We start from the raw sequence: 13,946 nt of genomic DNA, 5'->3' as shown, positions 1-13,946 counted from the left end.
CTCCAAGTGGGCGAAGAAGGTGTTTAGCTTGTCCAGAAGCAAGAAGTCGCTGTCCGCGACGTGGCTGGTTTTCCTTTTGTAGTCCATGATTGTCTGTAGACCCTGCCACATACGTCTTGTGTCTGAGCCCTTGAATTGCGATTTAACTTTGTCTCTGTACTGGTGTTTTGCCTGTTTCATTGCCTTGCGGAGGGAATAACTACAGTGTTTGTATTCTGCCATATTCCTAGTCACCTTGCCATGGTTACATGCGGTGGTTTGCGCGTTCAGTTTTGCGCGAATGCTGCCATCTAGCCACAGTTTCTGATTAGGGTAGGTTTTAATAGTCACAGTGGGTACAACATCTCTGTTGTTAAATTCAGTCACCGTATCAGTATATTCGTCGAGATTATTCTCGAATGCTGCCCGGAACATATCCCAGTTCGAGTGATCAAAACAATCTTGAAGTGTGGATTCCGATTGGTCAGACCAGCGTTGAATAGTCCTTAGCACGGATACTTCCTGTTTTAGTTTCGCCTATAGGAAGGGAGGAGCAAAATGGAGTCATGGTCAGATTTGCCGAAAGGAGGGCGGGGGAGGGCCTTGTAGGCATCCCAGAAGTTGGAGTAGCAGTGGTCGAGTGTTTTAGCAGCACGAGTACTACAGTCAATGTGTTGATAGAACTTCGGCAGCCTTATCCTCAAATTTTCTTTGTTAAAATCTCCAGCTACATTAACAGCAGCCTCAGGATATGTGGTTTCCAGTTTGCACAAAGTCCAGTGAAGTTCTTTGATGGCCGTCGTGGTATCGGCTTGAGGGGGGATATACACAGCCGTGACTATAACCGAAGAAAATTATATTGGGAGATAATACGGTTGGCATTTGATTGTGAGGTATTCTAGGTCAGGTGAACAAAAGGACTTGAGTTCCTGTATGTTATCACAAGTACACCATGAGTTGTTAATCATGATACTTACACCCCGCCCTTCTTCCTGGAGAGATATTTATTCCTGTCTACGCGATGAACTTAACCTGTTGGATCTCTAGGGGCGCTATTTCATTTTTGGATAAAAAAACGTTCCCGTTTTAAGCGCGATATTTTGTCACGAAAAGATGCTCGACTATGCATATTCTTGACAGTTTTTGAAAGAAAACACTCTGAAGTTTCAGAATCTGCAAAGATATTGTCTGTAAGTGCCCTAGAACTCATTCTACGGGCGAAACCAAGATGATACGTCAACCAGGAAATGAGCAGAATCTCTGAAGCTCTGTTTTCCATTGTCTCCTTATATGGCTGTGATTGCGCAAGGAAAGAGCCTACACTTTCTGTCGTTTTCCCAAGGTGTTTACAGCATTGTGACGTATTTGTAGGCATATCATTGGAAGATTGACCATAAGAGACTACATTTTCCAAGTGTCCGCCTGGTGTCCTGCGTGGAATTCGGTGCGCAAACGCCAGCTGCTTGTACTTTTCCATTTGATTGAGGGGAGAAACCATGCTTCCACGAACGATATATCATTGAAGAGATATGTGAAAAACACCTTGAGGATTGATTCTAAACAACGTTTGCCATGTTTTCAGTCGATATTATGGAGTTAATTTGGAAAAAAGTTCGCGTTTTGAGGACTGAATTTTCGTTTTTTTTTTGGTAGCCAAATGTGATGTGCAAAACGGAGCTATTTCTAATACACAAATAATCTTTTTGGGAAAAACTGAGCATCTGCTATCTAACTGAGAGTCTCCTCATTGAAAACATCCGAAGTTCTTCAAAGGTAAATTATTTTATTTGAAGGCTTTTATGTTTTTGTTGAAATCTTGCGTGCTGGATGCTAACGCTAATGCTAACGCTAAATGCTACGCTAGCTAGCCACTTTTACACAAATGATTGTTTTCCTATGGTTGAGAAGCATATTTTGAAAATCTGAGATGACAGTGTTGTTTACAAAAGGCTAAGCTTGAGAGATGGCATATTTATTTCATTTCATTTGCGATTTTCATGAATAGTTAACGTTGCGTTATGGTAATGAGCTTAGGTCTGTAAATAGAATCCCGGATCCGGGTTTGGTCGACGCAACAGGTTAAAATCCAACTTGCTGGACCGACTTAGACAGTATATCCCAAGAGAGCCTTGTTTCCATGAAACAGAGTATGTTACAATCCCTGATGTCTCTCTGGAAAGAGACCCTCGCCCTGAGCTCATCAACTTTATTATCCAGAGACTGAACATTAGCGAGTAATATACTCTGAAGCGGTGGGTGGTGTGCGTGCCTCCTAAGTTGGACTAGAAGACCACTCCGAGTACCTCTCCTCCGCGGCGTTGTTTTGGGTTGGCCTCTGGAATCAGTTCAATTGCCCTGGGGGGTGCGAACAAAAGATCCGCTTTGGGAAAGTCATATACCTGGTTGTAACGCAAGTAGTGCTGGTGAGTTACCACTGCTCTGATATCCAATAGTTCTTCTCGGCTGTATGTAATAACACAAAAAAAATCTGGGCTAATAATGTTTCCTAAGAGCTAGAAGCAAGGCAGCCCTCTAATGTCGGCGCCATTTTAGGATCTCTAGGGTTGGGCCGCGTAGGCTTTGTCACCAGCTGGGTTAGTTTTAGATCATTAGACATGTTTTTTAGATTGTCTGAAGCCTGTATTTCCCAATCATAATTTAGGTCACCACGGATGATAACTGCTGATTTAGTAAAAGAAGACAACAAACTAATTATTTCCTTTAGTGCAAAAAAGGTTAGCCGAGGGAGGACGGTAGACCCCACCAGAGATTCTGGGTTCAAGCCCAGGCTCTGCCGCAGCCGGCCGTGACCGGGAGGCTCATGGCGCGACGCACAATTGGCCCAGCGTCGCCCGGGTTTGGCCGGCAGGGATATCCTTGTCTCATCACGCACTAGTGACTCCTGTGGCGGGCCAGCCGCAGTGCACGCTGACCAGGTGTACGGTGTTTCCTTCGACACATCTGGCTTCCGCGTTGGATGTGAGTTGTGTCAAGAAGCAGTGCGGCTTGGTTGGGTTGTGTTTCAGAGGACGTGTGGCCTTCGCCTCTCCCAGGAGTTGCAGCAATGAGACAAGACAGTAACTGCTACTAATTGGATACCACGAAATTGGGGAGAAAAAGGGGGTAAAAAATAATAAGAAAAGGGAAATATGAACACAGGGTTCAGGTCCTAGATTGTATGGGTGGAGCCCATCATCCCTGTAGAGCATCTTTTATTTCCAAAAGGTGTCAAAAATTGAGGCTTATCCTCTCAAGCTCTGTCAGTTTGGATGGGGAGGGTCGATGCACAGCTATTTTCAGGTCTCTCCAGAGTTGTTCGATTGGGTTCAAGTCCGGGCTCTGGCTGGGCCACTCAAGGACATTCAGAGACTTGTCCCGAAGCCACTCCCACATTGTCTTGGCTGTGTGCTTAAGGATGTTGTCCTCTTGGAAGGTGAACCTTTGCCCCAGTCTGAGGTCCTGAGCCCCCTGGAGCAGGTTTTCATCAAGGATCTCTCTGTACTTTGCTCTGTTCATCTTTCACTCCATCCTGACTAGTCTCCCAGTCCCTGAAAAACCTCCCCACAGCATGATGCTGCCACCACCATGCTTCACTGTAGGGATGGTGCCAGGTTTCCTCCATACGTGACACTTGGCTTACAGGCCAAAGAGTTCAATCTTAGTTTCATCAAACCAGATAATCTTGTTTCCCATGGTCTGAGAGTCCTTTAGTTGCCCTTTGCCAAACTCCAAGCGGGCTGTCATGTGGCTTATGAGTGGCTTCCGTCTGACCACTACCATAAAGGCCTGATTTGTGGAGGGCTTCAGAGATGGTTGTCCTTCTGGAAAGTTCTCCCATCTCCACCGAGGAACTCTGGAGCTCTGTCAGAGTGACCATCTGGTTCTTGGTCACCTCCCTGAACAAAAATCCATTCTCCCCCGATTGCTCAGTTTGGCCGCCCGGCCAGCTCTAGGTAGAGTCTTGGTGGTTCCAAACTTGATGAAACGTTCTTTGTAATCTCTGAAGGTAGTTGCTGCCAATCTGGGGAAAACTCAGTTTCCCCTTATGGCGGAAAATGGTAGACATCATTTTCGAAAAATTCTGTTAAACTCCACTCAAATAAAATATGTTGTTGAGGAATCAGCTAAAAGTCAATCACTCCACACAGTGTGATAGTTAGTTAGATTGAATCTCACAGTTCGTAGGATCACCACAGTTATAGGCAGCAAGCCAGAACACAACCACAGACTAAACTCCAGCCAGCACTAGGACCCACAATAAACACAACCAAGGCACAAAACTGGCAAAGAAATCTACAGCAGGGAGAGAGTGGCAATTAAATGCTGGGGTCCATCAAAGAAGCAATGCAACGGAGGCCATGTTACCAGAATGATAGCCAAAAGAGAAGCACCTTGGAGGGGATGTATTTTCCAGTACAGGACGGTGGAAAGCCGGGAGGGTGGCAAGTACTACACTGGGCCGAGGAGAGTCCAAAAAGTGTAAATCCAAGTGGATTTCAAGTTTGGAAGTAGTCCAAAAACATTGAAGACACAATGTCAAGTGGAAGGATGGAATATGTCCATATATAGTTATAATCTGTTGTTGGATCATCTACCCAAAATATGTAATCTTCTTAATTACTTTGCCAAACATATCATGACGATAGTGGTACTCAAAATGTGTTACATTTGTGAACGTCTAAATCAACATTTGGACCAGTTTAACAGCGCTGGTCCCTCCTATAGACAAGGGAAGAATAGCTCTGTAAAGGGCTCAATTATATAATTCTAACCATACATACAATGTTTCTGCCTCCAACGTAAAACAAGTGTTTGACTTCCACACAAAATTACTTCTTTACTTATTTTAAGTTTTAGGAAGTGTGTAGGTTTTATTCTTTATCGTAGAACTATGAAAGTTATGTATTTAGATCTGCATGCTTGAGACAAATTCAGCAATTGTCTGTGCTGTGAAGCAGTCAAGCTGGATAAATGTTTTTCTATGGACCGCCCCTTTGACATAATGTTGCAGTATATAAATGGATGTAATTATGCAGTCAACCACCAGAGGGAGGCAAATACAAGTTTATTCGATAGAGGACATTTACATGGTCCTAGGAAGGTCTGGACCTAGGATCACGGGAGACACTCAAGTTTCTGAATACTATATCTCTTGACACATTGATGAAAATAGTAATGGCCTCTAAACCTTCAAGCTGTATACTGGACCCTATTCCAACTAAACTACTGAAAGAGCTGCTTCCTGTGCTTGGCCCTCCTATGTTGAACATAATATACGGCTCCCTATCCACCGGATGTGTACCAAACTCACTAAAAGTGGCAGTAATAAAGCCTCTCTTGAAAAAGCCAAACCTTGACCCAGAAAATATAAAAAACTAAATTGGCCTATATCGAATCTCCCATTCCTCTCAAACATTTTTGAAAAAGCTGCTTGCGCAGCAACTCACTGCCTTCCTGAAGACAAACAATGTATACGGAACGCTTCACTCTGGTTTTAGACCCCATCATGGGACTGAGACTGCACTTGTGAAGGTGGTAAATTATATTTTAATGGCGTCAGACCGAAGCTCTGCATCTGTCCTCGTGCTCTTAAACCTTAGTGCTGCTTTTGATACCATCGATCACCACATTTTTTTGGAGAGATTGGAAACCTAAATTGGTCAACACGGACAAGTTCTGGCCTGGTTTAGATATTATCTGTCGGAAGATATCAGTTTGTCTCTGTAGATGGTTTGTCCTCTGACAAATCAACTGTAAATGTTGGTGTTCCTCAAGGCTCCGTTTTAGGACCACTATTGTTTTCACTATATATTTTACCTCTTGGTGATGTCATTCGGAAACTTAATGTTAACTTTCACTGCTATGCGGACAACACACAGCTGCACATTTTGATGAAACATGGTGAAGCCCCAAAATTGCCCTCCCTGGAAACCTGTGTTTCAGACATAAGGAAGTGGATGGCGGCAAATGTTCTACATTTAAACTCGGACAAAACAGAGATGCTAGTTCTAGGACCCAAGAAACAAAGAAATCTTCTGTTGACTCTGACAATTAATCTTGATGGTTGTACAGTCGTCTCAAATAAAACTGAAGGACCTCGCCGTTACTCTGGACCCTGATCTCTTTTTTGACAAACTTATAAAGACTGTTTCAAGGACAGCTTTTTCCATCTACATAACATTGCAAAAATTAGAAACTTTCTGTCCAAAATCATGCATAAAAATGTATCTATGCTTTTGTCACTTCTAGATTAGACTACTGCAATTCTCTACTTTCCGGCTACCCGGATAAAGAACTAAATACACTTCAGTTAGTGCTAAACATGGCTACTAGAATCTTGACTAGAACCAAAAAATGTTATCATATTATTCCAGTGCTAGCCTCTCTACACTGGCTTCCTGTTAAGGCTAGGGCTGATTTCAAGGTTTTACTGCTAACCTACAAAGCATTACATGGGCATGCTCCTACCTATCTTTACGTTTTGGTCCTGCCGTACATACCTACACATACGCTACGGTCACAAGACACAGGCCTCCTTACTGTCCCTAGAATTTCTAAGCAAACAGCTGGAATCAGGGCTTTCTCCTATAGAGCTCAATTTTTATGGAATGGTCTGCCAATCCATGTGAGAGATGCAGACTCGGTTTCACCCTTTAAGTCTTTATAGAAGACTCCTCTCTTCAGTAGGTCCTATGATTGAGTGTAGTCTGACCCAGGAGTGTGAAGGTGAATGGAAAGGCACTGGAGCAATGAACCGCCCTTGCTGTCTCTGCCTGAACTGTTCCCCTCGCTCCACTGGGATTCTCTGCCTCAAACCCTATTAATGGCGGCTGAGTCACTGGCTTACTGGTGCTCTTCCATGCCATCCCTAGGAAGGGTGCGTCACTTGAGTGGGTTGAGTTACTGACTTGATCTTCCTGTCCGGGTTGGCGCGCCACCTTGGGTTCGTGCCGTGGGGGAGATCTTCGTGGGCTATGCTCGGCTTTATCTCCGGATAGTAAATTGGTGGTTGAAGATATCCCTCTAGTGGTGTGGGGACTGTGCTTTGGCAAAGTGGGTGGGGTTATGTCCTGCCTGTTTGGCCCTGCCCGGGGGTATCGTCGGGCCACAGTGTCTCCCGACCCCTCCTGTCTCAGCCTCCAGTATTTATGCTGCAATAGTTTATGTGTCGGGGGGCTAGGGTCACTCTGTTATATCTGGAGTATTCCTCCTGTCTTATCCGGTGTCCTGTGTGAATTTAAGTATACTCTCCATAATTCTCTCTTTTACTCTCTTTTTTCTCTCTCTCGCTCGCGCTCTCTCGGAGGACCTGAGCCCTAGGACCATGCCTCAGGACTACCTGGCCTGATGACTCCTTGCTGTTCCCAGTTCACCTGTGAGTACAGGCCTGTATACTCTACCAGTGAGTACAGGCCTGTATACTCTACCAGTGAGTACAGGGCTGTATACTCTACCAGTGAGTACAGGGCTGTATAGTACAGGCAGGCTGTATACTCTACCAGTGAGTACAGGCCTGTATACTCTACCAGTGAGTACAGGCCTGTATAATCTACCAGTGAGTACAGGCCTGTATACTCTACCAGTGAGTACAAGCCTGTATACTCTACCAGTGAGTACAGGCCTGTATACTCTACCAGTGAGTACAGGCCTGTATACTCTACCAGTGAGTACAGGCCTGTATAATCTACCAGTGAGTACAGGCCTGTATACTCTACCAGTGAGTACAGGCTTGTATACTCTACCAGTGAGTACAGGCCTGTATACTCTACAAGGTGAGTACAGGTCTGTATACTCTACAAGGTGAGTACAGGTAGAGTACACAAGCCTGTACTCATTGGTAGACTGTACTTACAGTCAGTGCATTCAACCAAGGTTGATAAAGAAAACACATATCAGTCATAGCAAGTAAAAAGCTTCTGTAACTGGTACTGAAGATGTTGTTGTAGTTAACAATACATTGGTCTTCAAAATAATTGTAATTACAACAAGATAGCTTATGATATATCCTGATAGCTCAGTATTGTATTGGCACTATTCATGGGAACTCGATGTCAGAGCAATGAAACACAGTGCAATACAGTGAAAGGGACTGTTAAACTGTAAGAAAATTATTTTTACAGTATTTTACTGTAATTACAAGGGATTAGAGGAAGCAGGTTGGCTGTAGGCATTTGCATATTACATAATATTATTGAATACTAGAGGCCTAATCAAATGCTTCCAAACTGGTTGTGATTACAGTGCAAAACAGATTAAAAGGACATGGGTAAATTGTGAAGCATTAAAAGGTTTAACACCCACTACCACTATAGTGATGTTACATTTGATACCGCCGCTCTGAGGCATGCGTCGGAATCGCTTAATTTATTTCGTAGCAGTGTGCTGATGCCTGTCTCGCTTTATCAGAAGCACGTGATCAATGACGTTCAAAGCTTTGTTTCGTCGAACAACCACCTGATTGGTTTGGCATTGGTTTCCGTGGAAGACAAAAAGGCTACACTGCCCATGCGCTACAACATGTGCGACATTATCTCTAATAATTTGACTATTCTAAATTCTTATGACCAGCAGGTGCCACTAATGTACACTGTGTTGATCAATGCCTCAAGTACTTAACCTATTTTTGACACAATTGGCTGGAAAGCCTCAATGGTTAAGGAAGTTTTGTTTCCCCATCACTAGAGACCTATTTCTTGTACACAATATATTTAGGGAACTACTGCCACATATCACTTAAATTGGTACAGGCCACGCAGTAACAGATGCAACAAAGACAGCCACTTACAAGGCAAGCCTTAAAATGTGTTAATGAGTCAATATCTTCCCAAAGCACATGAAACCCGACCTCTTCAAAGAGTATCTTAAATAATCCTCCACCTCACCTTGACACCCCCCCATTTGTATTTTTTTGATAAAATAATAATCCTGAACCTGCACTTGACCCCCCCTTGCTAGCTCTGACTTTACTGATAGTTACTGTATTGAGGAACGTGTAGTTACTATGCCGTGACGTGCTTGTCCCACCTAGCTATCTTACGATGAATGCACTAACTGTAAGTCACTCTAGATAAGAGCATATGCTAAATGACAAACATGTAATACCATGCACCCACTAGTGTTGAAAAAAATTGGGCTCTCATGGTATGGTACTGTATTCTAAATTTCAGTAAATTACTAGCAGCAATTAGCCAATAGATGATAGAGTATCAGAACAAAGTGCATAAAATGACTAAAGTGCACTATATTACCATATTCTGTGTGGGTACAGCATTCTTACTCATGGGTGCAACAAATATAGCCTCTTACAAGGCTCGCCTTAAAATATGTTAATGAGCCAGATACTTTCCCCGCTCACAACATTTCCCCACAATGTACCATAATGAATACTGTAAAACACATTTTACTGTATTTTACAGTGCATTCTACTGTGTACTGCCGTTGAAATTACAGAAAGGTTGTACAGTGTGCTGTAAAACAAATGTGCAGTATTTTACTGTGCATTCTACAGTAATTTATTGCATTCAGTTTATACAGTATCGTACTGTTGACTAATACAGTAGGTTACTGGTAAAATTACAAAAACGGTGTAGAGTATGCAGACAAGTTTTGAACAAGTGCAGTGCCTTTTGACGGCAGCAATATTTTTGGTTAGGGAACTACTGTAGAATAACATTATTGTGTTTTGTTATGTAAGGTATGATGTTTAGACATTGCTTCCTGTATTCTCTGACACTCCCTCTCTCTCAAGGCAGGACATGACCAGTGCAGAAGCAGTAAATTCAGCTGCAGCCTACAGGCTTTGTGATGGTATGCCCAAAGAATTCCTGTCCCACATTCATTTCACTTTGCCTCTTCGGGACACCCAGATGCCTATCCCTCTCCAACCAGCTCTACTTCTGCTCTCTGATTATATCCCTGTCTTTATACTATCACCATTGTTACTGTCAAACAGAGAGACAAGGATTGAGTCCCAAATGGCACCCTATTCCCTATACTGCATTACTTTTGACCAGGGCCTGCACTACAATATAAATAGGATGTTATTTGGGGCCAATTCAAGTATTTACGTATCTGACTACACTGTCACGGGAGACAAAGGCAAAAACCATGCAGTCATCTCAGAACAAAACAAACACAGAAATGATCAACAAGTATCCAACGACAACAGAAAATAAAAGTTTAAAACGTATCAGCCCCTTGCTGTCAGCTAGCACAGTTCAATGAGGTGCTGAAATCATTCATGATTTATCTCAAATGCATTCAGTCCCAGAATTGAATATAGGCCAGATGACACCACTACAGTACTTACTCAGTTCATGGTGACAGTTTTTGCTTTCCAAACAAAAAATTCAACACTTTGCTGAGTGTTAGAGTGGTTAACTCTTACCACTGACCCTGCAGCTGCTGTAAATCCTCAGAGAGATGTATTCCTGTATTCTGACATGGGGTAGAGGGCATTTTAGTACGACATCTGGAAACGGTTTGTCACAACTCCACAGAAGCTGTGTGTGTGTCTGTTTGGACAGGCTTTGTTAACACATTTCATAAGGAATAGTGTCCAGTGGCAAAGACTATAGAAACTGGATCTGAGCAGAATGTGTTAATTCAAGTTTAATAGATATCTACACGTTTTTTCTGACATTTAGATTTAATTCAACAAAATGAGCATTCTAGATAACATGACAACACTTACTGCTTCTATGATTTTGGATCCACAAGGCTATATGGAAAGGATCCTGCTTGCTTCTTTGACTTGGTTTTAGCCTGGTTTAGCCCACGTTTATCACACCGTCAGCCTTAGTTTGTCCTGGTTTTCTCCAGGTTAGTCTTCCTCAGATCCCTGCAGTCAGTCAGTGTGTGAGTGTCATCTTCCTCCAACTCTCCCCCTAACACTGAACACTGCTGCCTGCCTGCTGTCTGCAGAGAGACTAGGTCTTCAAAACAAGTGGAGTGGAGAGAGGGAGGGAGGAAGAGAGGGAGGGTTGGAGAAATAAAGGGAGGAGCACAGATTGTGACCTATAGGGATGAAAGAAAAATAACAACAACACGAGAGAGAAAGGGCAGATACAAGGAGAGAGAGAGCAACTTGAGGGGACTAGAGGGGAGAGCGGGGAGAGAGAGAAAAGAGACAGAGAGATAAGGCGAGAGAGCAATGAAGGGACCCAGAGAGAGAGAGAAAGGGGGGGGGGGGGGTAAAGTAGCTGAAAAAAGATTTAACAGTTTGTCTGGACAAATTAAACAAATTGTTCTCCCAGCGTTTTGTGCATGTTGTAAAGTGCATGTTTAGGTAATCCAACTTTAACCGACGGTGTTAGCCGTTATTGTAATTTTATCAGTAATTTACTGTATTAATCAACAGTATGGTACTGTATAAACTGAATACAGTAGATTACCATAGAATGCACAGTAAAATACTGTACATTTGTTTTACAGCACACTGTAAGAGCTTCCTGTAATTTCAAGAGTTATACAATGTAGAATGCACAGTAAATGCACAACAACATCACAGTGCTACATTAGCTGTACCAATTATTTTACCTTATGTAACCAGGTAGGCAAGTTGAGAACAAGTTCTCATTTACAACTGCGACCTGGCCAAGATAAAGCAAAGCATTTCGACACATACAACAACACAGAGTTACACATGGAGTAAACATACAGTCAATAATACAGTAGAAAAATAAGACTATATACAATGTGAGCAAATGAGGTGAGATAAGGGAGGTAAAGGCAACACAAAAAAAGGCCATGGTGGCAAAGTAAATACAATATAGCAAGTAAAACACTGGAATGGTAGATTTGCAGTGGAAGAATGTGCAAGGTAGAGATAGAAATAATGGGGTGCAAAGGAGCAAAATAAATAAATACAGTAGGGGGAGAGGTAGTTGTTTGGGCTAAATTAGAGATGGGCTATGTACATGTACATGGATTGGAGATGTTTGATGTGAGTCTGGAAGGAGAGTTTACAGTCTAACCAGACACCTAGGTATTTGTAGTTGTCCACATATTCTAAGTCAGAACTGTCCAGAGTAGTGATGTTGGACAGGTGGGCAGGTGCAGGCAGCGATTGGTTTAGTTTGACTTGTATTTAAGAGCAGTTGGAGGCCACGGAAGGAGAGTAGTATGGCATTGAAGCTCGTCTGGAGGTTAGTTAACACAGTGTCCAAAGACGGGCCAGAAGTATATAGAATGGTGTTGTCTGCGTAGAGGTGGATCAGAGACTCACCAGCAGCAAGAGCAACATCATTGATGTATACAGAGAAGAGAGTCGGTCCAAGAATTGAACGCTGTGGCACCCCCATAGAGACTGCCAGAGGCCTGGACAACAGGCCCTCCGATTTGACACACTGAACTCTATCAGAGAAGTAGTTGGTGAACCAGGCGAGGCAATCATTTAACAAACCAAGGCTATCGAGTCTGCCGATGAGGATGTGGTGATTGACAGAGTCGAAATCCTTGGCCAGGTCAATGAATACAGCTGCACAGTATTGTTTCTTTTCGATGGCGGTTAAGATATCGTTTAAGACCTTGAGTGTGGCTGAGGTGCACCCATGACCAGCTCTGAAACCAGATTGCATCGCAGAGAAGGTATGGTGGGATTCAAAATGGTCGGTAATCTGTTTGTTGACTTGGCTTTCGAAGACCTTAGAAAGGCAGGGTAGGATAGATTTAGGTCTGTAGCAGTTTGGGTCAAGAGTGTCCCCCCCTTTGAAGAGGGGGATGACCGCAGCTGCTTTCCAATCTTTGGGAACCTCAGACGACCAATAGAGATCCTGGTTCAAGTCCAGGCTCTGTCACAGCCAGCCGCAACCGAGAGACTCATGGGGCGGCGCATAATTGGCCCAGCGTTGTCCGGGTTAAGGGAGGGTATGGCCGGCAGGGATGTCCTTTCCCCATTGCGCTGTAGTGACGCCTGTGGCAGACCGGGTGCATGCCCGCTGACACGGTCGCCAGGTGTACAGTGTTTCTTCCGACACATTGGTGTGGCTGGTTTCCGGGTTAAGTGGGCATTGTATCAAGAAGCAGTGCGGCTTGGTTGGGTTGTGTTTCAAAAGATGCACGGCTCTCAACCTTCACCTCTCCCAAGTCCGTACGGGAGTTGCAGCGATGGGACAAGACTGTAACTACCAATTGGGGAGAAAAAGGGTTAAAAAAAAAGAAAAGAAAAAGAATGCACAGTAAAATACCATAAATATGTTTTACAGTATTAATGATGGTGCATTGTGGGAAAACGTTGTAGGCAGGGAGTCTCTGGCTCATTAGAATATTTTAAGGCGAGCCTTGTAAGAGGCTATATTTGTTGCACCCATGAGTGAGAATCCTGTACCCCCACACAATACACTAACATACTGTATTTTATTAATTTTATAGAATTTGTCCTGAAACTCTACAGTAACTTACTGGCCAATTGCTACATGTAATTTAATATAATTCAGAATACAGTGTCTTACCACATTTTTGGAGAACAAAAGATGATTTTGAACTCTAGTGGGTGCATGGTATTGTTGTTTCTCACTCATTAACATACTTTGAGGCCTGTCTTGTAAGAGGCTATATTTGTTACAGCTGTTAGTGAGAGTCCTGTACCAATTGAAGTGATATGTGGTAGAAGTTGCCTAACAATTAAATGTATATAGGGAACAGGTCAGAGTGGTAGTGGGTCTTAAATGTTTTACTGTTACCCATGTCCATTTTATCTGTTTTGCTCTGTGATTACAGCCAGTTAGGAAGCTTTTGTTTTGGCCTCTAGAAGTGCAAGTGATACACAACACCGATTATGAATTAATATGCTGTAATATGCAAATTACTGCAGCCAACCTGCTTGCTGTAATGCCTTGTAATTACAGTAAAATACTGTAGAAATAATTTTGTTAGAACTTTAAAGTCACTTTTAATGTTCTGTGTGTTATTGCTCTGGCTTCAAATTACCATTAATATCTCAGTATATGATTGGATTGGATCTAGTC

The 13,946-nt window shown here is 43.1% G+C and overlaps 1 protein-coding gene across 5 annotated transcripts in view; it reads right to left on the bottom strand.

Moving 5' to 3' along the window:
* LOC139381683 (C1q and TNF related 1) overlaps positions 1–10,910 on the bottom strand; it is a 37,126-nt gene extending 26,216 nt beyond the window's left edge. For 2 of the 5 annotated variants that reach the window (XM_071125379.1, XM_071125376.1), the window contains exons 1-2: positions 10,673–10,909; positions 10,367–10,416 (exon numbers count right to left, since the gene is read on the bottom strand). The gene's annotated coding sequence lies outside the window, so the exon portion shown is untranslated. Of the gene's footprint in view, positions 1–10,288; positions 10,417–10,672 lie in introns of all 5 variants that reach the window. The other 3 variants (XM_071125378.1, XM_071125380.1, XM_071125377.1) reach the window with 3 other exon arrangements.
* Between the last annotated feature and the right edge of the window lie 3,036 nt (positions 10,911–13,946).

Source organism: Oncorhynchus clarkii, chromosome 23 (genome assembly GCF_045791955.1).
Source record: "Oncorhynchus clarkii lewisi isolate Uvic-CL-2024 chromosome 23, UVic_Ocla_1.0, whole genome shotgun sequence".
Lineage (NCBI taxonomy): Eukaryota > Metazoa > Chordata > Actinopteri > Salmoniformes > Salmonidae > Oncorhynchus > Oncorhynchus clarkii.
The sequence above is the reverse complement of the archived record's forward strand: the minus strand, read 5'-3'. Positions and strand labels throughout refer to the sequence as shown.